Source organism: Aethalodelphis obliquidens, unplaced genomic scaffold, assembly GCF_003676395.1.
Source record: "Aethalodelphis obliquidens isolate GAN/ISIS:26980383/991018 unplaced genomic scaffold, ASM367639v1 scaffold22, whole genome shotgun sequence".
Lineage (NCBI taxonomy): Eukaryota > Metazoa > Chordata > Mammalia > Artiodactyla > Delphinidae > Aethalodelphis > Aethalodelphis obliquidens.
Genome location: NW_020837966.1, coordinates 20317596 through 20333769, shown reverse-complemented (window position 1 = coordinate 20333769; position 16174 = coordinate 20317596). Strand labels below are relative to the sequence as shown.

Sequence of the window (16174 nt, the reverse complement as noted above, 5' to 3'; positions counted from 1 at the left end):
TGATATAACCAAAAGGTATCATTTAACTGAATTGCCAGGCTAGGGAGACTGGAAGTGTGTACATGAGCGTGTGTATGTATGTGGAAGGAGAGAGGAAGGAGAGTTAAAAAGTTACATCCGAGGCAGACGTCGTGCCGCTCTGCAGTGTTGCCCTTGTTCTCCACTTTTCTGTTTTTCTTTTCGCAGACGCCGCCCTGCTCTCATCAGCCTCTGGCCTGCCATCTCCTTGAGTCCTAACACCATGCCTTCAATTGAGATGCAGCGTTCTGATGGAGAGATATTTGAAGTTGATGTTGAAGTTGCGAAACAATCTGTGACGATTAAGACCATGCTGAAATATTTGGGAGTGGGTGATGAAGGAGATGATGATGCAGTCCCCGTGCCAAATGTTAACGCAACGATATTAAAAGAGGTCGTTCAGTGGTGCACCCACCACAGGGGTGATTCTCCTTCTCCTCAGGATGGTGAGGACAAAGAAAAGCGAACAGATGACATCCCTGTTTGGGATCAAGAATTCCTGAAAGTTGACCAAGGAACACTTTTTGAGCTTATACTGGCAGCAAACTACTTAGACATCAAAGGTTTGCTTGATGTTACCTGCAAGACTGTTGCCAATATGATCAAGGGGAAAACTCCTGAGGAGATTAGAAAGACATTCAATATCAAAAATGATTTTATTGAAGAAGAGGAAGCCCAGGTATGCAAAGAGAACCAGTGGTGTGAGGAGAAGTGAAATTTTGTGTCTGATGCTGTAACACTGTAAGGACTGTTGCAAATACTAGTTGCACTGCTTTGTTTATAATTGTTAATATTAGAAAAACGGTCCACAAATGCAGCAGCAAATCAGCTGTATTAGCAGAATGTCATCCTCGCTGCATGTGTAGTTTCAGCACAGATTGCAAACTCATGGCTCAGTTTCTTCTAGTATGATCAAAAGTTCTTTTTTCTTTGCTCTGAATAAACTTGAACTGTGGGTTCTCTATAGAAAGTGGCATTTGGGGCTTTCCCTCTCTTTGTAAAGCTATTTCTGCCTAGTTTATTGTCCAGTTAACTTTACCTTAGTGACCTTTAAAAGCTGGCACTGTAAATAAAACAACTTGCAAAAAAAAAAAGTTAACTCCTCATCTTCTCTCTCTCTCTTTTTTTTAATTGGTCCTTTAAGTTAGCAAAGCTGTCCCCTCCCCCTTGCTGTGCTGTGAAGACCTTTAGAATAAGAAAAGTCAAATTAGCATCAAGTCCCAGGAACTTCCTGGGTAAAAATATTGAGGACATCTGCTTCCCCCAAATCAAACGTTTTAGAAAACCATTGGGGGGACTGAGATGAGATGCCAAATAAGTCCTCCAAAGAGAGCTTCAAAAAGGCGGGAGAAGTCTGGGCTGCACTCCACACTCTACCAAGAGCTGACTACCCTCCCATGGCGTTTGTGCTTTGGGGATGGGTAACTGATCATGTGATGGGAACTCTAAAAATAGGAACATGGCAGCCTGGGCAGGGCCTGGACCAGCAAGGACACTATACACTAGTGGACAAGCTGTGTCCATTGAACTGTGAGCCTTCACTTTCAACTGTGACACCTTCCACACTGGCCACCAAAAGCAGAAGCCATTGTGGGCTCATCACATTCTCCCCCTTCTCTCCCAGCCTGCTGTTTTGAGGCACAGTCTTTCAGGTCGAGTAAACCCATGAGCTGGACCATCTCTGTGGGCCTGTGACACTTGCACTCGCAGAGGACCCCATATGCTCAGCTTACCTGGTTCAATGTTCATCTTGAACTGCTTAACTTTTGAACAACAGGTCTTGCATTTTTATTCTGCGTGAGCCTACAAATTTTGTAACCGGTCCTGCCCCTGAGATTCTTGAATCATTGCAGAGGAACACTTTTGAAAAGGCGGCCTCAAGAAAGTGATACAGTCACATTACTCATGGTCGCTATGTTCTATAAAGTTGCCACGAACACTGACTTAATGACTATTGAACGAGGCTCCTAGGAGAAATACAGGGTTAGGTTCCTGTGAGCTTCTGATCACAACATTTTCATCAACCAATCAACGTGTTACGTGTGTTTCTGCTCAAGGACACGTTAGTTAGAATATGCCATTGATTCATTAGCATTGAACTTCTGACAAAAGCACTGTAACTCATGCCTGAATGAAGCTTATCTAACACATATTTCCTCATAAGGCACCCTACAGCCTTCTTGCACTTAGGAAGACTAGACAACACTTTAGCACTAAGCAAGGGTGTCGTTTAAACAGTGAAATCACCCACCACCAACAACAACAAATGCAAAACTGCAAAACTTGTCTCTGAATGACCCACGAGAAGGACACTTGTTTACAGTGTGAGAGCTGCAACAAGGAGACAGAACATCACCTTGTTCCAGGTCATTTTGGTGGACCCCAGACCCTCATTTTTCACCACTCTGTGCATACTCAGAAATGACCAAAAGTGCTGTATTCATTTGGGGGTTACCAGTAAATTTTAGCATGTAGGTAAATTTGCAAGCACACAATCTCTGAATAATGTGGAGGGACTGCACTATGCTTTTTGTTCAGTTTGCTGTGTGAGAACCCAGCCAATTCGTGGGAAAATAAGACCATATTAGGATACCAAACTGACAACATATGTCAAAGCACTCAGACTACTACTAACAATAATAACAATACTGCATATACAGTTGATCCTTGAACAACGTGAGGGTTAGGGGCTCAAACCCTCCACCAGCTGAAAATCCACATATAATTTAGGGTGGGTCCTCCATGTCTGCAAATTCAACCAACCACAGATCATACAGTACTGTAGTATATTTACCATTGAAAAATAATCCACATGTCAGTGGACCCATGCAGTTCAAACCCATGTCGCTCAACAGTCAACTGTACTTATACAACACATACAACGTCGCTTGAACTGCTCTAAGCACTTCACATATAGTAACTCATTTAAGCAGCACAACAGCCCAAAGAGGTGGTACGAGGTCTGTAATTTACTCTAAAATGCTCCCACATAAGTATGTTCTAGCTAGTCGAAGCTCTAACACGAAAGGCCAATGCATTGCTCTAATAAAAAAATCTGTATTTCAGAATGATTAACTGATGTCATATCAGAAGGACCACACTCCAGAGGCAGCGACTACAAAGTTTCTGTTATCTGTATTTCCATCAGCACTCAAGGTTGGGTTAATTAGCATGATGGACGTCACAAACAGACTCTTACTGGTGAAATTAATGGCTTGCTAAACAGCATAATAAATGTTCAAGGAAGACTCTTTACAGGCAACATTAAGGTACTCTGGCTAACATATTTTTAGGATATCTCCCCCCTCCAACAAGGTATAAGAATCTACCAAGATCTGTGACCTGCATCCTTGGGAATGGTACCCAAATCTCAATCCCTAAATGGTCCTGTATTTGTCCACTGTTATGGGATTTGCCCGATGCTACCTGTCAGAGCACCTCAAGTCAACCTTGCGTGAAAGGTGAAAGCCAGAACAGCTAAAAAATGACAGACCACATCTCACACTCACAAAAAAAGAGAATATGCATGTTTTCTGTTCACTTGTTACTGTTTGACTAACAAATGCCTGTGTATGTGGCGAAATTTTGTCTGAGTTCATTTTGTTATACAGTAAACCCTGATAAAGAGATTATGGGAGAGTAGCTAGCCCTCACCCCCTCCAGCTTCTTCAGTGGGTATCATTATTTGTAGATGAGGATGCTGTGTCCCCAGGTCTACTAAAAGTTAGAGCCAGGACTTGTTCCCAGGCAGAGCTGGGCAGAATCTGTACTCTTAATCATTACACTGTACAGCTACTCCACCTAAAAGCAATACATAACCTAATTCCATCGCTGCTTAGATTAATTTGACATAATCATGTGAGATACAGAGCCCCAAAAGTAGGTACATTTGCAGAAAAGGGAGGAAAAAAAGTCTTAGAGAAGAAAGACAAAGGCACCTACATGCAGAATCACAGAAACACTGCCATTAAAAGAACAGATGGGGGGAGTGTATAGCATTGACAATCGGAATACAAGTGGCTCCCGGGAGTCAGGGAATTTTCTAAGATGCTAAACTCTTTGTAGCAGCATTATTGGAAAAGTCAGCATATACTCAAACTGTTTAAAAAATGTTTTATTATATAACAAGTAGTTGGCGTCTATACAATCAAACAGGTTTGCTTTCATAAAAGTAACCAGCAGGGCATTTAAGAGTTAGACAGGTTTAAAGCAATTCATTACTGTGTAGAACGAATCCATACATGTGGAGTATCCCGCATCCCTGGTTTCCACCTGCTACATTCCTTTAGAGGCCCCCGATCGTTGTGAGGCCCCCACCAATTCCCAAAGTGTTTCCTGGAGACATCAATGCACTGGAATACAAGACAGGCAATATTGCAAGTGCAGGAGGATAAAAAGGGACTTCACTGTGAAGAAGTGAATGCAGAACAGTTAACCATCCTGATAAAGCTTGGCTATAAAATGTACAAGAAGACAGTAGGGTACAGTGAAATTTCCTCCCAAAATAAAGCAGATGAGCATATGTAGAAGTGGAGATGTCGGTGAAGGAGAGAAACAGACGGGGTTGAACAGCCTGGGCTCTGGAGGGGTTCCTCTGGGGAGGATGAGACGTGGGCTCTACGTAGTGCCATAGATGGAGCACAGATGGTGGGGTGGCTTACGAACGCTGGAGAACCTCTCCCTCCATACTTCCCACAGAGTGTGTACACAATGGAGGGCCAAGGATGGGCTCCAGCTACGGCCTTTCCTCACCAACACGGGAGTCATCACCTGGGTTGGTGCACCAGCCCTGACCCCCCAGGTGTCCCATCCCCACTCTGAGAAGCTGGAAGAAATCACCACTAACCAAGAGGATTCTATGCCAGGGCTCAGCAAGGGTCTCCCCGTGAGAAGACAGTGCCTGGAAGAGCTTTAGTCAACAAGAAGCTCCACTTCTCCCTAAGGAAACTGGAGGTAAACGATATCTCTTGAACTGAAGACGTGAACATTTAACGCAACCCACTTTAACAAACCTAGAAGTTCAGGCATTTTGGAAAGGCATATTTTTAGCACTGTAGGCCATGCTGAGGCAATGCAGTTGACAGAAACACTATCCAGAATCTTATATCAGCTTAACGCTGACAAAATGACCTGACTAATGAGACCAACCTGGGTTTTGTCCAGAAAACCACAGGTGAGGAAAATGATCCTCCTTGTAGTTACAAATGGTGATGATGAAATCCCGCATCTCACTGGCCGTTTGGAAAAACCTCTAGTAACAAGGTAAAGATGATTTTCTCAACGTTTGGAAAGGATAAAATTTTCTATTTCCTGTGATGATTTGGGGGGGTCTAATTTACAGGTCAGATGACACTTAGCTCTCCTACTGTTTGAACCTCCTCAGGCACACTCAAAACACTTGTCTGGTACTGGTAATACATAATTCATTCTCTGAAGCATAAATAAGCTAAAGAAATGAAGAGATGACGTTTGAAATTAAGGTTAATTGAAGAGAGGGAAAAAACAACTTGGACACGTTGAAGTCAAAGAGAAAACCGGCTGAGGCACTTTCTACCAGACGGAATACAAAAGCTGATCATTCCTTCAGGAAGTAGTTACTGAGGACCCATTATGTGCTAGTGCGATCGTTTAAAGGCATGGTCACAGAATTTTTTTTTTTTTTTTTGATACTTGTCTTAGTCCATTCAGGCTGTGGTAACAAAATACCACAGACTGGGTAGCTTATAAGCCACAGAAACTTATTTCTCACTGTTCTGTTGGCTGGAAAGTCCAACATCAAAGCACCAGCATGGCCACCTTGTGGTGAGAACCTTCTTCCCCGTTCATAGCTGAAGTCTTCTCACTCTTTCCTTACATGGTGAAAGGGGCAAGGGATCCCTGAGGGTGTCTCTTTTACAAGACCACTAATTCTATTCATGAGGGCTCCTCTCTTACGACCTACTCACTTCCCAAATGCCCCATACCCTAATCCCATAATCTTCAGGGGTCAGAATTTCAGGTAGGAATTTGGGGAGGCACAAATGTTCAGACCACAGTCACACTCCTTCCTCCAAAAGGGAGAACCTAATTCTCTTTCTTTTGAAGGTGGGCCCAACTTAGTGAAGCACTTCTAACCAGTAGAATGTGGCAGATGTGACCGTGTGTGATTTCTGAGGCTAAGTCATAAAAGACACTATCACTCCCATCTCACTCGCCCTTGGATTACACTAAGTCCCCTACATACGAACCTTCAATCTGCGAACTTTCAGAGATGTGAATTTGCATTCTGTCAACGTCAGGCGTGAGTGAAATTGCAGCTCGCCCTCCATCTCCTATTGCTGACGACCCTTCAGCTCTACCATCTCCCACCTCCTCTCCCTCCTCCAGTCAGTAACTCTTCTTGCCAGCCCTGTATGCCAGATGTTGTACTGCACTACTGTACTTTTCAAGGTACTGTACTATAAGATTAAAAATATTTTCTTTATTTTTTGTGTTTGATTTTTATGTATTATTTGTGTGAAAAGAATTATAAACCTATTACACTTCAGTACTATATAGCCAATTTTGTCAGTTGGGTACCTAAACTAACTTTGTTGGACTTCCGAACAAATTGGACTTAAGAACACCCTCTCGGAACGGAACTCGTTCGTACGTAGGGGACTTACTGTATTGCTCTGAGGGAAGCCAGCTGCCATGTTGTGAGGACATTCAAACGGCCTGTGGAGAGGCCCCTGTGGGCAAGAACGGAGCCTTCTCAACAACGGCCACCAACTTGCCAGCCATGTGAGAGAGCAACCTTGAACTTGGATCCTTCAGGCCCTGCCCAGCTTTCAGAGGACTGGAGCCCCAACTGATCTCTTGACTGCAACCTCACAAGTGACACGGAGCCAGAATCACCCACTGGAACCATGAGGAGAATAATGTTTACGATCGCTCTAAATGACTAGTTTTGGGGTCATTTGTTATGTGTCAATAAATAACTAATACAGCTCGTTACTTTGCAAAATTCTGGCAACATCGGAGTGAAAACAGCACAGTCTCTACCAGAACAAATCTCCAGCGAACACTGTGAAGATTCAACTATGGAAAATCGACAGTAACACCGCCATGTGATAAGAGCTGTAACAGGGGTATCCATCAATATGAGCATGGTTATGCTGTAGTAACAAGCAACCTAAACATTTCAGTGGCTTAACATAGCATAGCTTATTTCTTTTTAATTTTTAATGTTTTAATTTATTTTTTATACAGCAGGTACTTATTAGTCATCAATTTTATACACATCAGTGTATACATGTCAATCCCAAAAGCCCAATTCATCCCACCACCACCACCAACCCCCCGCGGCTTTCCCCTCTTGATGTCCATACATTTGTTCTCTACATCTGTGTCTCAACTTCTGCCCTGTAAACCAGTTCATCTGTACCATTTTTCTAGGTTCCACATACATGCATTAATATACGATATTTGTTTTTCTCTTTCTGACTTACTTCGCTCTGTATGACAGTCTCTAGATCCATCCACGTCTCAACAAATGACCCAATTTTGTTCCTTTTTATGGCTGAGTAATATTCCATTGTATATATGTACCACATCTTCTTTATCCATTCGTCTGTCGATAGGCATTTAGGTTGCTTCCATGACCTGGCTATTGTAAATAGTGCTACAATAAACATTGGGGTGCATGTGTCTTTTTGAATAATGTTTTTCTCTGGGTATATGCCCAGGAGTGGGATTGCTGGATCATATGGTAATTCTATTTTTACTTATCTAAGGAACCTCCTTACTGTTCTCCATAGTGGCTGTATCAATTTACATTCCCACCAACAGTGCAAGAGGGTTCCCTTTTCTCCACACCCTCTCCAGCATTTCTTGTTTGTAGATTTTCTGATGATACCCATTCTAACTGGTGTGAGGTGATACCTCATTGTACTTTTGATTTGCGTTTCTCTAATAATAAGTGATGTTGAGCAGCTTTTCATGTGCTTCTTGGCCATCTGTATGTCTTCTTTGGAGAAATGTCTATTTAGGTCTTCTGCCCATTTTTTGATCGGGTTGTTTGTTTTTTTAATATTGAGCTGCATGAGCTGTTTATATATTTTGGAGATTAATCCTTTGCCCAGTGATTCCTTTGCAAATATTTTCTCCCATTCTGAGGGTTGTCTTTTCATCTTGTTTATGGTTTCTTTGCTGTGCAAAAGCTTTTAAGTTTCATTAGGTCCCATTTGTTTATTTTTGCTTTTATTCCCATTTCTCTAGGAGGTGGATCAAAAAACCTCTTTCTGTGATTTATGTCAAAGAGTATTCTTCCTATGTTTTCCTCTAAGAGTTTTATAGTGTCCGGTCTTCATTTAAGCCTCTAATCCATTTTGAGTTTATTTTTGTGTATGGTGTTGGGGAGTGTTCTAATTTCATTCTTTTACATATAACTGTCCAGTTTTCCCAGCACCACTTATTGAAGAGACTGTCTTTTCTCCATTGTATATCCTTGCCTCCTTTGTCACAGATTAGTTGACCATAGGTGCGTGGGTTTATCTCTGGGCTTTCTATCTTGTTCCATTGATCTATGTTTCTGTTTTTGGGCCAGTACCACATTGTCTTGATTACTGTAGCTTTGTAGTATAGTCAGAAGTCAGGGAGTCTGATTCCTCCAGCTCTGTTTTTTTCCCTCAAGACTGCTTTGGCTATTCGGGGTCTTTTGTGTCTCCATACAAATTTTTAGATTTTTTGTTCTAGTTCCATAAAAAATGCCATTGGTAATTTGATAGGAATTGCACTGAATCTGTAGATTGCTTTGGGTAGTATAGTCATTTTTACAATATTGATTCTTCCAATCCAAGAACATGGTATATCTCTCCATCTGTTGGTATCATCTTTAATTTCTTTCATCAGTGTCTTATAGTTTTCTGCATACAGGTCTTTTGTCTCCCTAGGTAGGTTTATTCCTAGGTATTTTATTCTTTTTGTTACAATGGTAAATGGGAGTGTTTCCATAATTTCTCTTTCAGATTTTTCATCATTAGTGTATAGGAATGCAAGAGATTTCTGTGCATTAATTTTGTATCCTACAACTTTACCAAATTCATTGATTAGCTCTAGTAGTTTTCTGGTGGCATCTTTAGGATTCTCTATGTATAGTATCATGTCATCTGCAAACAGTGACAGTTTTACTTCTTCTTTTCCAATTTGTATTCATTTTATTTCCTTTTCTTCTCTGATTGCCATGGCTAGGACTTCCAAATCTATGTTGAATAGTAGTGGTGAGAGTGGACATTCCTGATCTTAGAGGAAATGCTTTCAGTTTTTCACCATTGAGAATGATGTTTGCTGTGGGTTTGTGGTATATGGCCTTTATTATGTTGAGGTAGGTTCCCTCTATGCCCACTTTCTGGAGAGTTTTTATCATAAATCGGTGTTGAATTTTGTCAAAAGCTTTTTCTGCATCTATTGAGATGATCATATGGTTTTTATTCCTCAGTTTGTTAATACGGTGTATCACATTGATTGATTTTCATATAGTGAAGAATCCTTGCGTCCCTGGGATAAATCCAACTTGATCATGGTGTATGATCATTTTAATGTGTTGTTGGATTCTGTTTCCTAGTATATTGTTGAGGATTGTTGCATCTATATTCATCAGTGATATTGGTCTGTAATTTTCTTTTTTGGTGGTATCATTGCCTGGTTTTGGTATCAGGGTGATGGTGGCCTGATAGAATGAGTTTGGGAGTGTTCCTTCCTCTGCAATTTTTTGGAAGAATTTGAGAAGGATGGGTGTTAGCTCTTCTCTAAATGTTTGATAGAATTCACCTGTGAAGCCATGTGGCCCTGGACTTTTGTTTGTTGGAAGATTTTTAATCAGTTTCAATTTCATTACTTGTGATTGGTCTGTTCATATTTTCTATTTCTTCCTGGTTCAGTCTTGGAAGGTTATACCTTTCTAAGAATTTGTCCATTTCTTCCAGGTTATCCATTTTATTGGCATAGAGTTGCTTGTAGTTGTCTCTTAGGATGCTTTGTATTTCTGGGGTGTCTGTTGTAACTTCTTTTTCATTTCTAATTTTATTGATTTGAGTCCTCTACCTCTTTTTTGTGATGAGTCTGGCTAATGGTTTATCAATTTTGTTTATCTTCTCAAAGAACCAGCTTTCACTTTTATTGATCTTTGCTATTGTTTTCTTTGTTTCTGTTTCATGTATTTCTGCTCTGATCTTTATGATTTCTTTCCTTCTACTAACTTTGGGTTTTGATTGTTCTTGTTTCTCTAGTTCCTTTAGGTGTAAGTTTAGATGGTTTATTTGAGATTTTTCTTGTTTCTTGAGGTAGGCTTGTGTATAAACGTCCCTCTTAGAACTGTTTTCCTGCATCCCATAGGTTCTGGATCATCATGTTTTCATTGTCATTTTTCTCTAGGTATTTTTGCTTCCCTCTTTGATTTCTTCAGTGATCTCTTGGTTATTTAGTAATGTATTGTTTAGCCTGCATGTGTTTGTGGTTATTAAATTTTTTTCCCTGTAATTCATTTCTAATCTCATAACATTGTGTTCAGAAAAGATGCTTGAGATTATTTCAATTTTCTTAAATTTACTGGGGCTTGATTTGTGACCCAAGATATGATCTATCGTGGAGAATGTTCTGTGTGCACTTGAGAAGAAAGTGTAATCTGCTGTTTTTAGGTGGAATATCCTATAAATAGCAATTAAATTTTTCTGGTCTACTGTGTCATTTAAACCTTGTGTTTCCTTATTAATTTTCTGTCTGGATGATCTTTCCATTGGTGTAAGTGAGGTGTTAAAGTCCCCCACTATTATTGTGTTACTGTCAATTTCCTCTTTTATAGCTTTTAGCAGTTGCCTTATGTATTGAGGTGCTCCTATGTTGGGGGCATAAATATTTACAATTGTTATATCTTCTTCTTGGATTGATCCCTGGATCATTATGTAGTGCCCTTCCTTGTCTCTTGTAACAGTCTTTATTTTAAAGTCTATTTTATCTGATATGAGTATTGTTATTCCAGCTTTCTTTTGATGTCCATTTGCATGGAATATCTTTTTCCATCCCCTCACTTTTAGTCCATATGTGTCCCTAGGTCTGAAGTAGGTCTCTTGTAGACAGCATATATATGGGTCTTGTTTTTGTATCCATTCAGCAAGCCTGTGTCTTTTGGTGGGAGCATTTAATCCATTCACGTTTAAGGTAATTATCGATATGTATGTTCCTATGACCATTTTCTTAATTGTTTCAGGTTTGTTTTTGTAGGTCCTTTTCTTCTCTTGTGTTTCCCACTTAGAGAAGTTCCTTTAGCATTTGTTGTAGAGCTGTTTGGTGGTGCTGAATTCTCTTAGCTTTTGCTTGTCTGTAAAGCTTTTGATTTCTCCATGAAAAATGAATGAGATCCTTGCTGGGTAGAGTAATCTTGGTTGTAGGTTCTTCCCTTTCATCACTTTAAGTATATCATGCCACTCCCTTCTGGCTTGTAGAGTTTCTGCTGAGAAATCAGCTGTTAACCTTATGGGAGTTCCCTTGTATGTAATTTGTTGCTTTTCTCTTGTTGCTTTCAATAATTTTTCCTTGTCTTTAATTCTTGCCAATTTGATTACTATGTGTCTTGACGTGTTTCTCCTTGGGTTTATCCTGTATGGGACTTGCTGCGCTTTCTGGACTTGGGTGGCTATTTCCTTTCCCATGTTAGGGAAGTTTTCGACGATAATCTCTTCAAATATTTTCTCGGGTCCTTTCTGTCTCTCTTCTCCTTCTGGAACCCCTATAATGTGAATGTTGTTGCGTTTAATGTCGTCCCAGAGGTCTCTTAGGCTGTCTTCATTTCTTTTCATTCTTTTTTCTTTATTCTGTTCTGCAGCAGTGAATTCCACCATTCTGTCTTCCAGGTCACTTATCTGTTCTTCTGCCTCAGTTATTCTGCTATTGATTCCTTCTAGTGTAGTTTTCATTTCAGTCATTGTATTGTTCATCTCTGTTTGTTTGTTCTTTAATTCTTCTAGGTCTTTGTTATATATTTCTCGCATCTTCTCGATCTTTGCCCCTATTCTTTTTCTGAGGTTCTGGATCATCTTCACTATCATTATTCTGAATTCTTTTTCTGGAAGGCTGACTATCTCCACTTCATTTAGTTGTTTTTCTGGGGTTTTATCTTGTTCCTTCATCTGGTACATAGCTCTCTGCCTTTTCATCTTGTCTATCTTTCTGTGAATGTGGTTTTTGTGCCACAGGCTGCAGGATTGTAGTTCTTCTTGCTTCTGCTGTCTGCCCTCTGGTGGATGAGGCTATCTAAGAAGCTTGTGCAAGTTTCCTGATGGGAGGGACTGGGGGTGGGTAGAGCTGCCATAGTTTATTTCTTATTCTTGACATGTGACATGTTACATGTCAATTGTGCTTGAGCTCCCTGCCATCCTAATTCTAGGACCGAGGGTCAGAGCAGCTCCCATGTGGCTTACTTCGAGTTACCAGAGCAGAATGGAAGAGAAAATGGCCTACTGTGACTGCCTCTTAAAGCTTCCATTGGGCAGTTACACAGTCATTTGATTTTGCTGAAGTTTAAGGAGCGACAGGGGAATATAATCCTACCATGTTCCCAGACAAGGGGATATAAGATAGTTAGACCATCCCCAGTGACTACCAGATATATGCTGGCTCCTATGAGAACACAGAGAAAAGAACAACTAACCTCCCTTTGGAGTAGAAAGGGTCAGAGCTGGTTTTACAGAGGAATAAATGCTAAGTATGAAGAGTTTTTTAACTAGTCAAGAACAGAACAGCATTCCAGGTAGAAAAACACATAAACGGTTCATTTGCCCAATAAATTTGCATGTGTTGGAGAATAATAGGGAGCAGAAGGAGAGGGTATGTGTGTTAGGCTGAAAACACAGTCTGGGGCTTGGTCTGATGAAGGACCACAGGCAGGGTTAAGTTTACGCTGTGATGACAGACACTATCGTTATCGAAAATCTGGTCCTTGTCCCGATGCCAGATGAAAATAACCAGGATGAGGTTTTGAGGATAAAGGAAAGAGAACTTTATTGATCTGCCAGCAAATGAGGAGAGTAGCAGACTAGCATCTTGAAAACTACCGTCCTGCCTTGTGGGGAGAAAGCAGGCATATTTAAAGGAAAGTCTTGGGCTGGGGTTAAGATCAGAGGAACAAGCAAAGAACAAGCAAAAACAACAAGAATGCCCACCCACGTTAATCAGTAGCAAAGACTGCACAGTAACAAAGGACTTAAGTTTTAGTTCCCAGCAACGGAGAGAGAGGATGGGAAAAGCAGTTTCACTTAGAATTATCCATCACACAGTTTCAGACTTGTGGCCCTGTTACGGTGTTTCATGATGAGGACGTTTGGGGGTGGGGCAATTCTTTATGTCTGGAACTGTTTGATCCATTGCAGGATATTTAACATCCTGGGCAGCAGACACTCCATGCCTGTAGCACCCCCAATAATTATGACATTCCCAACTCCCATACCCATTCCAAACAACCCCAGACTGGAAGAAATACCGCCCCCTGTTGAGAACCACTGGGAAGTGAGATTTACTTACCTTTTCTTCTAAGATGCAGGAAGTATAATCACATTTTGACAAAACTCAAGAAATGCCAAGAAGAAACAAGTTATTACTATAACAATTGCCACAAAATATAAACTGTAGGACAGTAGCAGTTGGTTATTACGGTATAAAGACATTAGGCAGTAGATAATATGCAATCTACCTCATACCCCTCTAACTCCGCCCCTCAAGAAAGGATTGTTTCCTCTGTTTTCAAGAAGAACACAAGTGATTGAGAGTAAAGGATCGGAGAGAACTGAATCTGCTCTAATTTATTTTTTTTTTAATAGACATCACTAAGTTTGCTGCTTGAATAATATTTTCCAACACAGCCCAAAACGACTGTGACACACCACTGCTAACTGCTATTATAGAATTTCAGTTGGGAAATGACTTTATCTAACTTATATTTTTAACAGATCATTCTGGTAGCCTGATGTAAAGAGCGGTTTGGACTTTTGCAGAAGTCCAAGCAACCAAGGCTGAGGAAAAAGAAACAGAGTGAACTGGGTGGATTCAAAACACTTTTAGGGAGGAAGGACCAACAAGATTCGTTGCCCACTGACTAGAAAGAGTGAGTAAAAGGGAAGAGAGGAGGCTGAGGAGAAGCCAGAAGCCATTAAGAAAACAGATGATGAGAGAGAAAATAATGTAGGCATACGGTTAAAGAAGGAAATCTACAGAAGCTGACATAGTGAATCAGCTAAAGGCCAACAGTCTCGAGATCCTGTTCTGCAAAACTCTAGTCCTGCAAAATGTCCTACATAAAAAGCATTCTGTGGTCAATTAAGTTTGGGAAATATTGTATACTCTCCCCACATGGAGATTTACTGTATGTATTAGTAAGAAACCAATTTAAACTTTAACCCAGAGCATACTCTGAGTATTTGGTCTCAGAACCCTTTTTACTCAAAAAGCCCATTAGATTCTGCAGGGGACTTCCCAGATGGCACAGTGGTTAAGAATCCGCCTGCCAACGCAGGGGACACAGGTTCGAGCCCTGGTCCAGGAAGATCCCACGTGCCATGGAGAAGCTAAGCCTGTGCGCCACAACTACTGAGCCTGCGCGCCTACAGCCTGTGCTCCACAAGAGAAGCCACTACAATGAGAAGCTCGCACACCGCAACCAAGAGTAGCCCCCGCTCACCGTGACTGGAGAAAGCCTGCACGCAGCAACAAAGACCCAACACAGCCAAAAAATAAATAAAATAAGTAAATAAATAAATAAATAAAAAGTAAGATTCTGCAGAACCAGTGTTCCAAGGAACACACTTTGGGAAACAGTTCAAAATCCATGTAGGAGAACTCCTCCAACTTAACGACCAAAAAACTCAATTAAAAAATAGGCAAAGCACTTAAATAGACAGTTCTTCAGAGAAGATACACAGATGGCCAATAAGCACATGGAAAGATGCTCAGCTCATTAGTCATTAGGGAAAAAGTAAAAGCACGTCAAAACCACAGGAGGTACCACTTCTCACAGTTCTGAAGGCTGGAAATCCAGGAGCAAAGTGTCCGCAGGGTTGATGTCTTCTGAGGCCTCTCTCCTTGGCTTGTGAACTTTGCCTTCTCACTGCGTCCTCACACTATCACCCCTCAGTCTATGTGGCCTGTGTCCTAATCTCTTCTTCTTGTAAGGATACCAGTCACATCGGATTAGGGCCCGCCCTAACGACCTAAGTGTACCATAATTACCTATCTAAAGCCCTATCTCCAAAAACAGTCACATTTTGAGGTCCTGAGGGTTAAACCTTCAACATAGGAGTTTGAGGGGCCCACAGTTTACCCCCTAACAGAGGATAAGGTGGAGAAGCAGTTAGACAAATGGACGCCAATTTACGAAGGAGCAAAGTTGTACTCTGATATAGATACTAAAACTGCCGGCAGAAAATGAAAAGGCTTCAGTAGGATAAGAAACTATAAAACCCAGAACTAAGATTAAAAGGCAAAAAAATACCTTGAAGAGAAATGCTCGCAAGCTTTGTTACCAACAAAGACTTCACTCTTTGATGTGAAGAGAGTCTTTTAAATCAATTAAAAAAAAAATCCAGATGGCCCTGTAGAAACATACTAAAAGATATGAAGAGGAAAACCCAGAGGAATACAAAAGACAATTAAATACAATAATGTGTAATCACCAGCTATCAAAGAAAAACAAATTAACACAAAATATTTCACTAATCACACTGACACGTATTAAAAACACTGATCTGGTAAGAAGTGACTGTGGGCAATGTGCAGAAAACACAAATTATCACGTAAGTTAGTTCCAACAGATAAATTAGCATTGCCCATTCAAAGTGTATAACCTATAAGCCAGCAATTCCACATCCACTGCACAGGTAAATTCACTGCAGACTTGCTTATAGTAGGCCACAAATTTGAAACAACTTAAATGTCTATTGTTGTGGACTGAACGGTCTTCCCCCACAAATACATATGTCGAAGCCCTGACCCTAAAGTCACTGTATTTGGAGACAGGTCCTATAAGGAAGTGATGAAGGTTAAGTGAGGTTATAAGGGTAGGACCTCAGTCCTACAGGGCTGGTGTCCTTATTAAGAAGAGGAAGAGATACCAGAGATCTCTTCCTCCACACACGCCCAGAGGAAAGGCCAT

The 16174-nt window shown here is 40.8% G+C and overlaps 1 pseudogene; it reads left to right on the top strand.

Moving 5' to 3' along the window:
- Positions 1 to 241: 241 nt before the first annotated feature.
- On the top strand, positions 242 to 814 carry LOC113628163 (S-phase kinase-associated protein 1 pseudogene; annotated as a pseudogene).
- The last annotated feature ends 15360 nt before the right edge of the window (positions 815 to 16174 follow it).